Below are 15,283 nucleotides of genomic sequence, written 5' to 3'. Positions count from 1 at the left end.
CCTGTGCATCATCCAGTTGATTATTACAGCAAGCCTTGTGGAAACACATCTGGAACACCAAACTGAGGAGCAGCTCTGAACAATATCAGTGGCTACTGTTGGGGAGGAAGAAATTTTTTCTACCCTTCTAGGTTCTTCTGGCTGGTCTAAGGATTAAATTGACATGAGACAGGTTGACAGGAGAAAATCACGCAAGTATTTAATAACACGTATACATGGGAGAAACCCAGGAAAACTGAGTACTTGTCAAAATGACTGAAAACCTCACATTAAATGCTATCTTCAGCTTAAGACAAAAGAGGACGTTGGGGGTAGTGGTTTAGGACTTCAAAGGGGAGGAAGGCAATTCACATAGAGATGGAAAAGCAAATGTTTGGTAAACAAGTGTTTGCTGGGCCATGCAGAGACAGTGGGATACAGAGAAGAATTTTAACAAACTTCACTAGGTTCCTGCATGTCTGTCACACAAAGTTCATACTACAGTGATCTATGGAGATAGCCACCTTCCTGGAACAGGTCCTCTAATCTAAATTCTTTTAGGCGGTTATGGGGAAGGTCAAAGTTTCTTCCTGAGTCTTTTGGACCTGATTGTTTTCAGCTCAAAATAATCCACATGCCAAAGAGACACATTTTGGGGTGGCAAATTTTGCTCTCTCACACTACCAAACCTTCAGCATTTTAGCTCCACAGAAGAGTTTGAGCATAAAGGAAAAATGAAGACAATTATGTCTGGGATGCCCACTCTCCTAAGAAGAACCCAGCCTCCAAGAGTCTGGGTTCCTAGGCTTGTGAGGAGATCAGGGTTGAGTTTCTGCATTAGAAGGCCACAAGACAGAGAAAAGTCTGCATATGTTTTAAGTTCCTGCAATCAGCTCATACCTAGAGGAGCAAGCAGAAGCTATGCTGTAAATCATCAGCTACTCTGAAACACAGAATTGCAGAACATTATGACAAATGAGTACTCTTTAATGACTAAGGATTGGCTTTAATGAGTAATAAGTGACTATGTTGGAGAAAATTCATATTTTATATTGTCTCCATTTTCTTTAATATATTTATTGTTAATAATTTTATATTTTATATTTTACAGAAAGTATTCATTCCATCGTAGTATTTTACTTTAAAAAAACCTGTTTATAGTGATAGCAATTTTGCTCCTGGTACATAAGACTCCATTACTCATACCCACATATCTACCAAAACCTGTATGCTGGTGTGCGCATGATGGAAGTTCCAAATCTGTGGGCTCAGATTTCTAAGCAGATTAACTTTGCAACGTCACTTAAAAAAAATAAATAAATAAAGCTTTACTGAGAGATAATACACAACAAATTCCAGAGTGCATGGTTTCAGCCCACTCCATCACCCCACCAGCAATAAGAACACAGACCACTCCTTTAAAAAGTGAAGTTGCAAAAAAGTCCAAAGTACATTCAGCAGAAATGCACTTTGGACTTTTTTGCAACTTCACTTTTTAAAGGTAGCAAAAGTTACTATTAAAACAATATGGGGAGCAATAGAAGGCTGGGATACATATTTAGCAAAAGAGGTGGTTGACAATAGTAGGAGCAGCAAACCACAATCAAAACTAGCAGAGAAAATAACTTTAGCTAACTCATGATTTTTTAAGACGTGTTTATGGATCTGAGTTAGCCAGCTAAGATAATATTTACTTGCAATAATAAAATGAATGCCTACACCTCGTGAAGAGGTGGAAACCAGTATACTTACATACATTTTGGAAATTCTAATATCTGAAATAGTCTTCTTTTAGAAGTTACCTTGAGGTCTTGTAGTTAGATGTTGGTATATCATAGGCCTCAATATTACCTGTATTATTATGTACCATTTATCACATGGTCATATAGTCATTCTAAAATCAACATCAAATCATCTTAAGACATCAAGAATGTTTTCACTTCTTTAGTCTGACTTTTTTGTTTTTTTAGATTTACATATCAGAAAATTAAATGAAATATAAGTATATAATTTCCATCTATATATAGACCATCAGTGTGAACTATTCTGGAGCAAAAGGGGGTTCTTCATTAAACACACTACAGATTGACTTGTTTAGAACAGACACCAACCCCAGTACAACCATAATCCTGCAGCCTGAGATCCAAGGACCCAGCTTCACCTACCAGTGGGCTGGCAGCCTTCATACAAGGCAGGGACTGGCAACGAACTGGACCGGAGGCCAGATGCACCTACCAGACCACCCACAGTAGTCAGTCCACCACAACAGGGGGGCTCACCCAGCCCATGAAGGGGCAGCACTAGAGCATATAGCTCTGGTGATCACAGGGGAGTATGCTGCTGGGACACATATGATTTCCCCTACAAAAAGCCACTTGCCCAAAGCTGGGAAATGTAACCAACCTACCAAATACACAGAAATGAAAACAATGAATTAGGTGACATGAGGTGACAGAGGGATATGTTCCAAGCAAAGTAAAAAAATAAAACCCCAGAAGAAGAACTAAGTGAAATAGAGATAAGAAATCTACTTATTAAAGAGTTTAAGGTAATGATCATAAAGACACTCAAAGAAATCAGGAGACAAATGGTCAAACATAGTGAGAAATTTAATAAAGGGTTAGAAAGCATAAAGAAGAACCAAGCAGAGATGAAGAATACAATAACTCAAATAAAAAACACATTAAAAGGAATAAAATGTAGTTTAGATGATACAGAGAAATGGATCAGCAAACCGGAAGACAGTGTAGTGGAAATCACCCAAGCTGAATCAAAAAAAGAAAAAAAAAATTTTTTAAATGAAGACAGTTTTAGACCTCTAGAACAACATCAAGTTCACTAACAGTCGCATTAGAAGGGTCCCAGAAGAAGAGAGAAAGAAAGTTGAATAGAACATATTTAAAGATAGACAAGCTGAAAATGTTTCTAACCCAGGAAAGGTAACAGACAACCAAGTCCAGAAGCCACAGAGAGTCACAAACAGGATCAACCCAAAGACAACCACACCAAGACACACTGTAATTAAAATGGCAAAAATTAAAGATAAGGAGAGAATATTAAAAGCAGCAAGGGAAAAGCAACAAGCTATGTATAAGAGAACTCCCATAAGGCTATTAGCTAAGTTCTCTGCAGAAACTCTGAAGGCCAGAGGGAATGGCACGATATATATGTAAAGGAATAAAAGGGAAAACCTTCAACCAACAATACTCTACCAGCAAAGTTTTCATTCAGATTTGAAGGAGAGATCAAAATTTTACAGATAGGTAAAAGCTAAAAGAGTTTAGCACCACAAAACCAGCTTTACAAGAAATGTTAAAGGGACTTCTCTAAGCAAAAAAGAGAAGGCAACAACTAGAAACATAAAAATTATGAAAGGAAAAAAAAATCTCATTGGTAAAGGCAAATATACAGTAGATCAACAACTTATAAAGCTAGTAGAAGGTTAAAAGACAAAAGTAGTAATATCATCTATATCCACAATAAGTAGTTAAATAATACACAAAAGGGTGTAAAATATGATGACAAAGACAGTAAATATGGAGGGAATAAAAATGCAGGGCTGTTAAAATGTGTTAGAAAATAGAAGAACAGCATGTTATTATTAAAATAATCATGTATATATAAATAGATGGCTATACATAAACATCATGGTAACCACAAATTAAAAATCTATAATAGATACACACACACACACACAAAAGAGAAAGAAATCCAAACATTACACGTAATATAGTTATCAAACCACAAGGGAAGAGAGCAAAAGAAGAGAAAAGGAACAAGAAAGAATTATAAAAACAACCCACAAATAATTAACAAAATGGCAATAAGTACATACCTATCAAAAGTTAATTTAAATGTAAATAGACTAAATATTCCAGTCAAAAGACACAGAATGGATGAATAGATACAAAAACAAGACACATATAATGCTGCCTACCAGAGACTCACTACAGATCTAAAGACACACATACTGAAAGTGAGGGGATGGAAAAAGATATTTCATGCAAATGGAAATGAAAATAAAGCTAGAGTAGCACTACTCATATCAGACAGAATAGACTTTAAAACAAAGTCTGTAACACGAGACAAAAAGAGATATTATATAAGGATAAAAGGATGACTCCAAAAAGAAGATATAACAATGGTAAATACATATGAACCAAACATAGGAGAACCTAAATATGTGAAACAAATATTAACAGACATAAAGAGAGAAATTGACAGTAAGCAATAATATTAGGGGACTTTAGCACCCCTCTTACACCAGTGGACAAATCATCCAGATAAAAAATCAATAAGGAAACACTGGCCTTAAAAGACATGTTAGATCAGATGAACTTAATAGATATACACAGAATATTCCATCCAAAAGTGGCAGAATACATATTCTTTTTAAGTGCACATGGAACATTGTCCAAGACAGATCACATGCTAGGCCACAAAACAAGCCTTAATAAATTTAAGAAAACTGAAACCATATCAACCATCTTTTCCAACCACAATGGTATGAGACTATAAATCAACTACAAAAAAATTGAAAAAAAATCACAAACACATGGAGGCTAAACAATATGCTCCTAAACAACCAAAAGGTCAATAAAGAAATCAAAAAGGAAATTAAAAAATACAAATGAAAACAAAAACACAATGATCCAAAATCTATGGGATGCATCAAAAACAGTTCTAAAAGGAAAGTTTCCTGAGATACAAGCCTAGCTCAGGAAACAAAAATCTCAAGTTAAAAACCTAGATTTACATCTAAAGGAAGTAGAAAAATAAACAAAACCCAAAGTGAATAGAAGGAAAGAAATCATAAAGATCAGAGCATAAATAAATGAGACTAAAAAATCAACACAAAAGATCAATAAAACTAACAGCTGGTTCTCTGAAAAGATAAACAATATTGATAAACCTTTAACTAGGATCATCAAAAAAAAAAAAAAATAATAAGAGAGAGAGGGACCAAATAATTAAAATCAGAAATAAGAAGAAAGTTACAACTGACATCACAGAAATACAAAGGATCATAAGAGATTAGTATGAAAAATTATATGTCAAAAACACAGACATGCTAGGAGAAATTCCTAGAAATGTACAAGCTCTGAGACTGAAGCAGGAAGAAAGAGAAAATATGAACCAGCCAATTCACAGTAATGAAATTGAATCAGTAATAAAAAGAAAACTGCCAACAAACAAAAGTCCAGGATCAGAAGACTTCACAGGTGGATTCTACAAAACATTTAGAGAAGAGTTAATACCTAGTCTCCTCAAATTATTTCAAACAAATGCAGAGGAAAGAGGGAATGCTTCTGAATTCATTATGTGAGGCCAGCATCACTGTAATATGAAAACCAGACAAAGATACCACACAAAAAAAGAAAATTACAGGCCAGTATCACTGATGAATATACATGCAAAAATCCTCTACAAAATATTAGCAAACTGAATTCAACAATACTTAAAAAGGATCATAAACCAGGATCAAGTGGGATTTATCCCAGGGATGCAAGGATGGTTCAATATTCACGAATCTATCAATGTGATACACAACATTAACAAGCTGAAGAATAAAAATAAAATGATCATCTCAATAGATGCAGAAAAAGCTTTTCACAAAATTCAACATCTATTTATGATAAAAAAGTCTCCACAAAGTGGGTATAGAGGGAACATACCTCAACATCATAATAGCCATACATAACAAGCTCACAGTTCACATCATATTTAATGGTGAAAAGGTGAAAGTATTTCCTCTAGCATGAGGAACAAGACAAGGATGCCCACTCTTACCACTTCTATTCAACACAGTATTGGAAGTCCTAACTATAGGAAACAGAAAAGAAAAAGAAATTTTTAAAATCCAAATGGGAAAGGAAGAAGTCACTGTTTGCAGATGACATGATACTATACATAGAAAATCCTGAAGATGCCACCAAAAAACCACTAGAGCCCATCAATGTATTTGGTAGAGTTGCATAATACAAAATTAAGTTACAGAAATCTGTTTCATTTCTATACACTAACAACAAACTATCAGAAAGAGAAATTAAGAAAATAATCCCACTCACAACTGCACCAAGAGAATAAAATATCTAGGAATAAATCTAACTAAGGAGGTAAAGGACTTGTACTCAGCAAAGTATAAGACACTGGTGAAAGAAACTGATGGAAATATATACCCAAGTCATGGATTGGAAGAATTAATTTTGTTAAAATGACCATACTACCCAAGTCAATCTACAGTTCAATGAAATGCCTATCAAAATACCAATAGCATTTTTCACAGAACTAGAACAAATAATTCTAAAATTTGTACAGAAACACAAAAAGACCCTGAATAGCCAAAACAATCTTCAGAAAGAACGAAACTAAAGGTATCATGCTCATTGGTTTTCAAACTATACTACCAAGCTATAGTAATCCAAAGAGTATGGTACTGGCCAAAAACAAACAAACAAACAAACAAACAAACAGAAAACAAAAAAAACAGACACATAGATCAATGGAACAGAACTGAAAGCCCTGAATTGAGCCTGCACTTATTGGGCAATTAATCTATGACAGAGGAGGCAAGAATATACAATGAAGAAAAGACATCCTCTTCAGTAAACGGTGTTGGGACAGCTACATGTAAGAGAAGCAAATTGGACTACTCTTTCATACCATGCACAAAAATAAATTGAAAATGCATTAAAGACTTAAATGTAAGATCTGAAACTATAACTTCTAGAAGAAAACATAGGCAATACGCTCTTTGACATAGATCTCCATAATATGTTTTTGGATATGTCTCCTCAGGCAAGGGAAACAAAAGCAAAAATTAACAAAAGACTATCAAACTAAAAAGCTTTTGCACAGCAAAAGAAACTATCAACAAAGAGAGGAGCCTTCCTACTGAATGGGAGAAGATATTTGCAAACAATACATCCAGTAAGGAGTTAACATCCAAATTATACAAAAATCATACAACTCAACATCAAAAAACTAAACAACGTGATTAAAAAATCAGCAGAGGATCTGAATAGACATTTTTCCAAAGAAGGCATACACATAGCCAACAGGCACATGAAAAGATGCTCAACATCACTAATCATCAGGGAAATGCAAATTAAAATCACCATGAGATATCACCTTACATCTGTCAGAATGGTTATCACCCAAAAGGCAACAAAAGGCAAGTGTTGGTGAGGATATGGAGGAAAGGGAACCCTCATGCACTGTTAGTGGGAATGTACACTGGTACAGCCACAATTGGAAACAATGTGGAGATTCCTCAAAAAATTAAAAATAGATTTACCATGCCATCCAGAAATTCCTCTCCCAGGTAATTATTCAAAGAAAAGGAAAACACTGATTATAAAAGATACATGGACCCCTGTATTCACTGCAGTATCATTTACAATAGCCAACATAGAGCCCATAAATAAATGAATGGATAAAGAAGTGGTATATATATATGCATATGTATACACATACATACACACACACACACACACACACACACACACAGTGGAGTATTACTCAACTATAAAAAAGAATGAAATCTTGCCATTTGTGACAACAATGGATGGACCTAGAGTGTATTATGCTAAGTGAAATAAGTCAGACAGAGGAATACAAATCTGTATAATCACTTATATATGGAATTAAAAACAAAACAAATGAACAAACATAACAAAACAGAGTTATAGATACAGAGAACAAACCAGTGGTTGCTAGAGGGGAGTGAAGTAGGGGGAGGAAAGAAATAGGTGAGGGAGATTAAGAGATAAAGACTTCCAGCTACAAAATAAATGAGTCACAGGTATGAAATATACAGTGTGCAAAAATAGTCAATGACTATGTAATATTTTTGTATGGTGACAGATGGTATCTAGACTTATTGTGATGATCATTTTGAAATGTATAGATGTATCGAATCACTATGTTGTGTAACAGAACTAACATAGTGTTGTAGGTCTATTATACTTCCAAAACAAACAAACAAGCAAGCAAACTAAGAGAAAAAGAGAGCAGATTTGTGATTACCAGAAGCAGGGGCCTAGGGGAGGAGGAATTGGACAGGTAGTCAAAAGGTACAAACTTCTAATTATAAGATAAATAAGTACTAGGGATATAATATACAATATGATAAATATAATTAACACTTCTCTATGTTATATATGAAAGTCATTAAGAGAGTAAATCCTAAGCATTCTCATCATCAAAAGAAAAAGAACTTTTTTCTATTTCTGTAACTTTTTGTCATTTGAGACAATGGAAATTCACTAAACTTATTGTGGTAATCATTTCATGGGGTATGTACATCAAATCATTAGGCTGTACTCCTTGACATACAGTACTGTATGTCAACTGTATCTCAATAAAACTGGAAGAAAAAAAATGGGTTCTCCATTGAAAACAGTACAGATTGACTTGTTTAAGAACAAACACTACATAAATGGGTACCATCTTGTCCTGCCCTTAATTGTAAATGAACTTTCATTGATATTTGCACTTTCAATTCATTAAGAAATGGTTGTTAATTAATCCACTCACAAACAGTCACTTGCAAACAGAAGGAGTTAAAATGTTAAATTTTCTTCAGACGTATATTAGTCATTTGCTACATTTAAAAATCATTTTCGCATAGAAAATAGGCAAAATGACAGTTTTCCATCTGTGATATTTGAGGTGTGAAGAAAATGTGTTGTACTTTTTTCTAACTTATGTAAAAGTGATCTTGGGTTGGTTTCCAAATGAAGAAAATATTTTTACATAGCTGCAATGCAAGGATATTCTTGGAATGGACAGAGAAATAGTCTTTGTTTTTAAAGAGCTTGAAATTTGGAGTATAATATCACCAATAATACACATTTGCAAGGCAGTTCACAATTTCCAAGGTACTTTTACCTTCCTTATCTCAATTGAGCTTCATAATACCTTGAAAAGAGGGAGAAAGGTAATGTTTCCATCTGTAAAAAGTATTTTAATTTTTAAAATAAAATTGGCTTATTTTGCTTATTATGTGGAATTTCTTAGCATTCAGAAAAACTATTTTAAACTAAAAATTCTTGGCATCTCACTATGCAGATAACCAATGTAAATATTTCCATGTATAGACGTAAAGAACTTTTTCTAGTAATATTGAAAAATATACTGATTGTACTACATATAATGATTTGCAAGCTGATTTTATTCATATACCATTAGCATATTTATGTCCATTAGTTAGATATTTACATCATGGTATTAACATGGCTATTCATTTGACCTAAAATACATTCAGTGTTTAAATATACTGTTTTAGAAGACTGAAGTTACTAAACAACCAACCACAGTGAGGTGAGATGGGTATTCTTTATTATTACTATTTAAAATAGTTGATGTGTATTAAATATTTCCCAAATGTTGAATTCTATGTAAACTCAAAGGCAGTTCTTCACAACAAAACAAGAAAATAAAGGTTAAAAAATTGTTTGCTGAATTTTTGAAGTACGAACACTTAACACAGACACCTTTAAATCAAAAGTGAATTGAAGGATATTTGGCTGGGAAATAAATTACATTTTGGCCATTTTTGCCTAATACAATTTCCTTCATATTTCCTCAGTATAAATAGAAATTAGTTTTGTTTGCCAGATTAAATCTCATAATTGATAAAGATAACTGGGTTATGTTAAAATCTATAGTGCAACTCAGCTTGATTACTTTGTTACTTTTGCAATGAGGAACAAATCAGCCTTGAGCAGGCCACTTTAAAAAAAAATCCAAATTGGAGTCTAATCCTGATTTAAAATATCTTTAAATATTTCTCAGTTATCTCATTTTGTCTAAGGACTTCAAAATGCTCTATAGACACTATCTCATTAATTCTTAGAGGATTCCTGGGAAGCAATTTTAGTAGAGGTTTTCCTAACACCATCACTGCTCCCGTGAAATGGAAGCCCTGAGAGGTTCCATGAATTGCTCAAAGTTATAGACTGAAGCAGAAGAGTAGCTAAGCCCAGAATCTAGGCCCCGGGGCTCCCTTTCCATATGGCATTTTCTCTGTGCAATAAATAATATTGCTGTTCTGGAAGCTGACTCTTCGTTCATGTTTTATGCAGGAGAATTCATATTAATATGAGCTGCTCAGTGCTATGATACTTATTTTAGAGGGAGTCTGTGTATACTTATGAAACACATGAAATACAGCACTCTCAATCCATTTGTTTTGCCCTCTTAACGATCTTTGGGGATGGCCCTGTGATTGGTATGAGTACGGAGATTGCTATTTATCATTAAGGAGACTGAAATGGCAATTATCAGCACATTCACAATTCCATCGCCCACTGCATATAGATACAGGCAGTAGATAAGTTGAATAAAAGGTCCCTCAAAGTTTGCAAACTTAGTGTCTCATCAGAAAAGTCACAGATTGAATGGTATAAGTTCTTCTACATCAGGTAAAGACAATTCTGAAAACACAGTGTGCTTGGAGAAATAGGCCAGGGTTTTCTTCCTTGAATTTAGTTCCCTCCCAGTCATTTTAAAATCAGCTAGAAAGTTAACATTTTTTATTTTTAATAGTGGGCTTCCCATCGCTGCTTCCCAGCATGAATTCATAACTCTCTGTTTGTGGCATCATAATAATCTCCATAACAACTAATGGTGATATCAGAGTCCAACACTGGAGTTTCAAGAGGAAAAGGAACTGCAGGGACAGATGATGTCTTACAAATAAAGCTTATGTTTTCAAGCAGATGCTCCTAAAAGAAAAGAAGTGAATGGAAAGATTACCCACATTAAGGGAAAAATCATAATTAGAATGTAGATGCTTATTAAGTAACCATTCAGCTAATGATCTCTTTTCTAGAATAAAGGATAGAAACTGAAAAAGGGAAAAAATGAGGGAAATACATCAAGAATGTCTTATGAACTAATCTATTTTTTAAAATACAGATGGCTATGTACTTTTTAAATATAGCTGAGGATACTTAGTGTTTGATGTACACTAAGGAGATAATTGCCAGGCATTGCTGAATCTATAGGGAAATTTGAGTTGTCCATTTTCATTGAGGTACTGTGAGGAAGGTATGCCATGGGCCATGTTCATTATTAGTGATATAAGAAGTTTAACAATAATTATCAGAGTAGAGATTAAATCTCACATTTTGTCATGATATCACACCCTTGCCACACAAAGCATAATTTATTTGTTTCAGATTCATTTGATTCCTTCTTGTGTTGGTGAACAGATATACCTAGGATAGCACCAAGAACTGCTGACTCATGCTCTATGCAAAATAAAAATGTATTTTCTCATGTATTGCTGTAGTGGTAGAAAGATAAGAAAGGAGAGGATGGTATGGTAGGCAGTTTTTAAGTTAGCCCACAGTGAACCCTGCTTCCTGGTATTAACAGTCTTATATTGATATAATCTCCTGTTGGATGTCCGGTGGACTTAACTTACTTCAAATAGAGTATAGCAAGACTAATGAGATAACAATTCTAGGATAAGTTATAAAAGGACTACAGCTTCCACCTTGAACAGTTGCTCAATTTTGGGAAAGCTAGCTGCCATGTCTTGCCAGGGTGACCAACTATCAGTTTTCCTGGAATTTTCCTGCTTTTAGCCCTGAAAGTCTCATACGTGGAACAGCTGGTCACCTTAGCAAGAGGCCCATGTGGGTGAGCTTGAAATCCCCTGAGGCCTGCTAACAGCCATGTGGATGAACTTGGAAGAGTATCTTCTATATCTTCTAAAGAAGGAGCCAGCAAGTTTTGTCTGAAAAGGGCCAGATAGTAAATATTTTAGCTTTTGCAGGCCATATAGTCTCTGTCACAATGTTTTAATAGTACACATGATGTGTTTTAATTAGGTATGGTAAGACACACTGACATGAAAATAACTGTCATGGAAGGAAAAGTTTTTATTATACTTATATAGCATGCTACACAGGGCTGCATAGGGAAGTACACAGGTACAATGATCTGTCAGAGAGAGAGAGAGAGAGAGGAACTGCAGGTGAGAGCCTTTATTGTGGTTCTCCTGAGAAGGAATGGGCAAGGCAAAGTAAACAGGCTAAGCGAGTTTAGGATTGCACAGTTCTAATAATTTTGGCAGGCTCTGGGCATAGGGACTGTCCCTAGATGTCTGGTACCTGGCCCTGTATCCTCCCCAAATTCATCAAGTTGAAATGCTAACCCCCAAAGGTGATGGTATTTGGAGGTGTGGCCTTTGGGCAGTGCTTAAGGTGGAGGTCTCAAGAATGTGATTAGTGCCTTTATAAAAGAGACCCCACGGAGTCTCCCCAGTCCGTTCTACCTTGTGAGGCAAAAAGGCACCATGTATGAACCAGGAAGTCCTCACTAAACACCAAATCTGCTGATGCAATGATTCTGGACTTTCAGCCTCCAGAACTGTGAAAAATGAATATTGTTGTTTAATAAGCTCCCCAGTCTGTTGTATTTTGTTACAGCAGCCTGAAAGGACTAAGACAACCTCACAGTTTGCAATCTGTTTCACAGTTTTATATTTTAAACACCAACAAATCTCCAAGTGGTCACATAGAATGACAAAACTGTTGTGCCTCAAGTACTGTTTTATTAATCTTTCCAATCACTCTACGAACATTGTTTATGTCAAATCTACAGTTTAATCGAGGAATATGTAATCCCACAGTGACTGAAGACATGAGCTGTAACCAAAGCAGCGTGAATGGTTCAGAATCATTAGGAATTTACTCTAAAAACCAATTTCTCTAACTGATCTAACTGATTCTACGTGTTCTGGAGGCTGGGAGTTTTCCAAATGAGCTTGCATGCAGAATGCAATGTTTATTGAAGTATAAATAATAAAAACATGCCAATCTGAAGCCTACATATTTATTATTAAAACCTAAAGGCAACTGCAACAATTATTTTGAACTCTAACCAACAAAAGCTTTTTGATGGTGGAGAATTTTTTTCACTGACATTGTTCAGAGTTGCTGGCACAAAGTGATAATAAAAAGTAGACTTACATTTACTTGGTTTTATGATTATTTCTGAGTCACCCTAGTGCCTTCATTCAGGGCAGTTTTCCCTTGATAGTCACCCTTGGAATCCCCCAGAAGCTGAGAAAATCCACTTCATAAAGCTGGGGAGAGCAGAGCTTCTTTAGTTAAACTCTGGGCACAGGGCTCTCCACCATCTGACCTGTGTATGATGGGAGAGGAGCCAGTCAAGATCCACCTAAGGTGTTTCGAAAGAAGCATCAGGGGGTCCATGGAGGAAATCTACAAGTCAAAGTCAAACCTATGTAGAAGCTTCTCATTTGCACTGGAAGTATGTGATAGTAGTGGGAAAGGAGGTTTGAAATGTATAGCATCAAAAGCTCCCTTGTGGAAAAAGTTCAAAATTACCAGTAACTAAAAACACCTATCAACTATGCTAGGAGGAAGACTGAAGCATCTTTCTACTCTCTCTATCTTTATATTCTCCTCTCTATAGAAATATAGAAATTTATATTACAGTATGTTGTAACATGAAGAGTTGCTGAGAGTCTGCAGTCTAAAATACAGGCTAAAAAGTATCACAGACGTATGTCAGGCAGCTAACTAATAAGAACATTTTGGGTTTTTTTCCTGGGCTTTAGAATGTAGGATTTTTCAGTTTTGTAAGAACTGTAATTTGTGTGGCTTCATTTTGTAAAAAATTAATAAACAGAAACCTCAATTAAATAGCGTTGGGAGACCGGAGAGGGGAGCTCTCATGCCCTTCGATGACAGCAGAACCCAAGAAGAAGAAGAAAGACTCCTCTTCTTTCCTGGCAAGGACTCAGCCAATGAAAAGCCACGGACTCTGTTTACTACTGCCCTCCCAACTTCTTTTTCCCTCTATAAAACCGTTCTCCTTCCCTTGCTGTACGGGTACTTGCGTGTGGCTTGCCATGGTACAGACCCCAAATTGCAATTCTCTGCTGATCCCAAATAAAACCATATTTGCTAGAAAAATAACTGAAAGTCTATTTTTTTTAAGTCAACAGATTACATCCTAAACAAATATTAATTTACATATCTAATTTCCTTTTTTTAAAGAAGGTCCCCAAATTATATAAGATTTAGGTCTCACAAAATCTGTACCACCCCTACTGAAAAGCATCATTTGTGTCAAACTCTGTCTCTTCTCCTTCTCCTTCTTCAACAAATGTATCCTCTGATAAACCATAATGGAAAAGAATATGAAAAAGAATGTATATGTATAACTGAGCCACTTTGCTGTACAGCAAAAATTAACACAACATTGTAAATCAACTATACTTCAATAAAATTTAAAAAAAAAAAAGAAAAGAAAAATGGGCAGAAGACCTAAATTGACATTTCTTCAAAGAAGACATAGAGTTGGCCAACAGGCACATGAAAAGATGCTCATCGTCGCTAATTATTAGAGAAATGCAAATCAAAACTACAATGAGGTACCACCTCTCACTAGTCAGAATGACCATCATTAAAAAATCTACAAATAATAAATGTTGGAGAGGGTATGGAGAAAAGGGAACCCTCTTGCACTGTTGGTGGGAATGTAAATTTGTGCAGCCACTATGGAAAACTGTATGGAGGTTCCTTAAAAAACTAAAAATAGAGTTGTCATAGGATCCAGCAATCCTACACCTGGGCATACACCCAGACAAAACTATAATTTGAAAAGATACATGCACCCCTATGTTCATAGCAGCACAATTACAATAGCCAAGACATGGAAACAACCTAAATGTTTGACAGATGAATAGATAAAGAAGATGTGGTATATATATATATATATATATATATATATATATATATATATATATATATATATATATATATACATACATACATACATACACACACAGTGGAGTATTAGCCATAAAAAAGAATGAAATAATGCCATTTGCAGCAACATGGATGGACCTAGAGATTATCATACTAAGTGAAGTAAGTCAGAAGGAGAAAGACAAAGACCAATACCATACGATATCACTTATATGTGGAATCTAAAGTATGACACAAATGAACATCATTACGAAACAGAAACACTTACAGACATAGAGAACAGACTTGTGGTTTCCAAGGGGGAGGGGAGGAGGGGAGGAGGGGAGGAGGGGAGGAAAGGATTGGGAGTTTGTGATTAGCAAATGCAAACTAGGATATATAGGATGGATAAACAACAATGTCCTACTGTATAGCACAGGGAACTATATTCAATATCCTGTGATAAACCATAATGGAAAAGAATATGAAAAATAATATACATATGTACAACTGAGTCACTTTGGTGTACAGCAGAAATTAACACAATATTGTAAATAACTATACTTTAA

Source organism: Balaenoptera ricei, chromosome 6 (genome assembly GCF_028023285.1).
Source record: "Balaenoptera ricei isolate mBalRic1 chromosome 6, mBalRic1.hap2, whole genome shotgun sequence".
Lineage (NCBI taxonomy): Eukaryota > Metazoa > Chordata > Mammalia > Artiodactyla > Balaenopteridae > Balaenoptera > Balaenoptera ricei.
The sequence above is the reverse complement of the archived record's forward strand: the minus strand, read 5'-3'. Positions refer to the sequence as shown.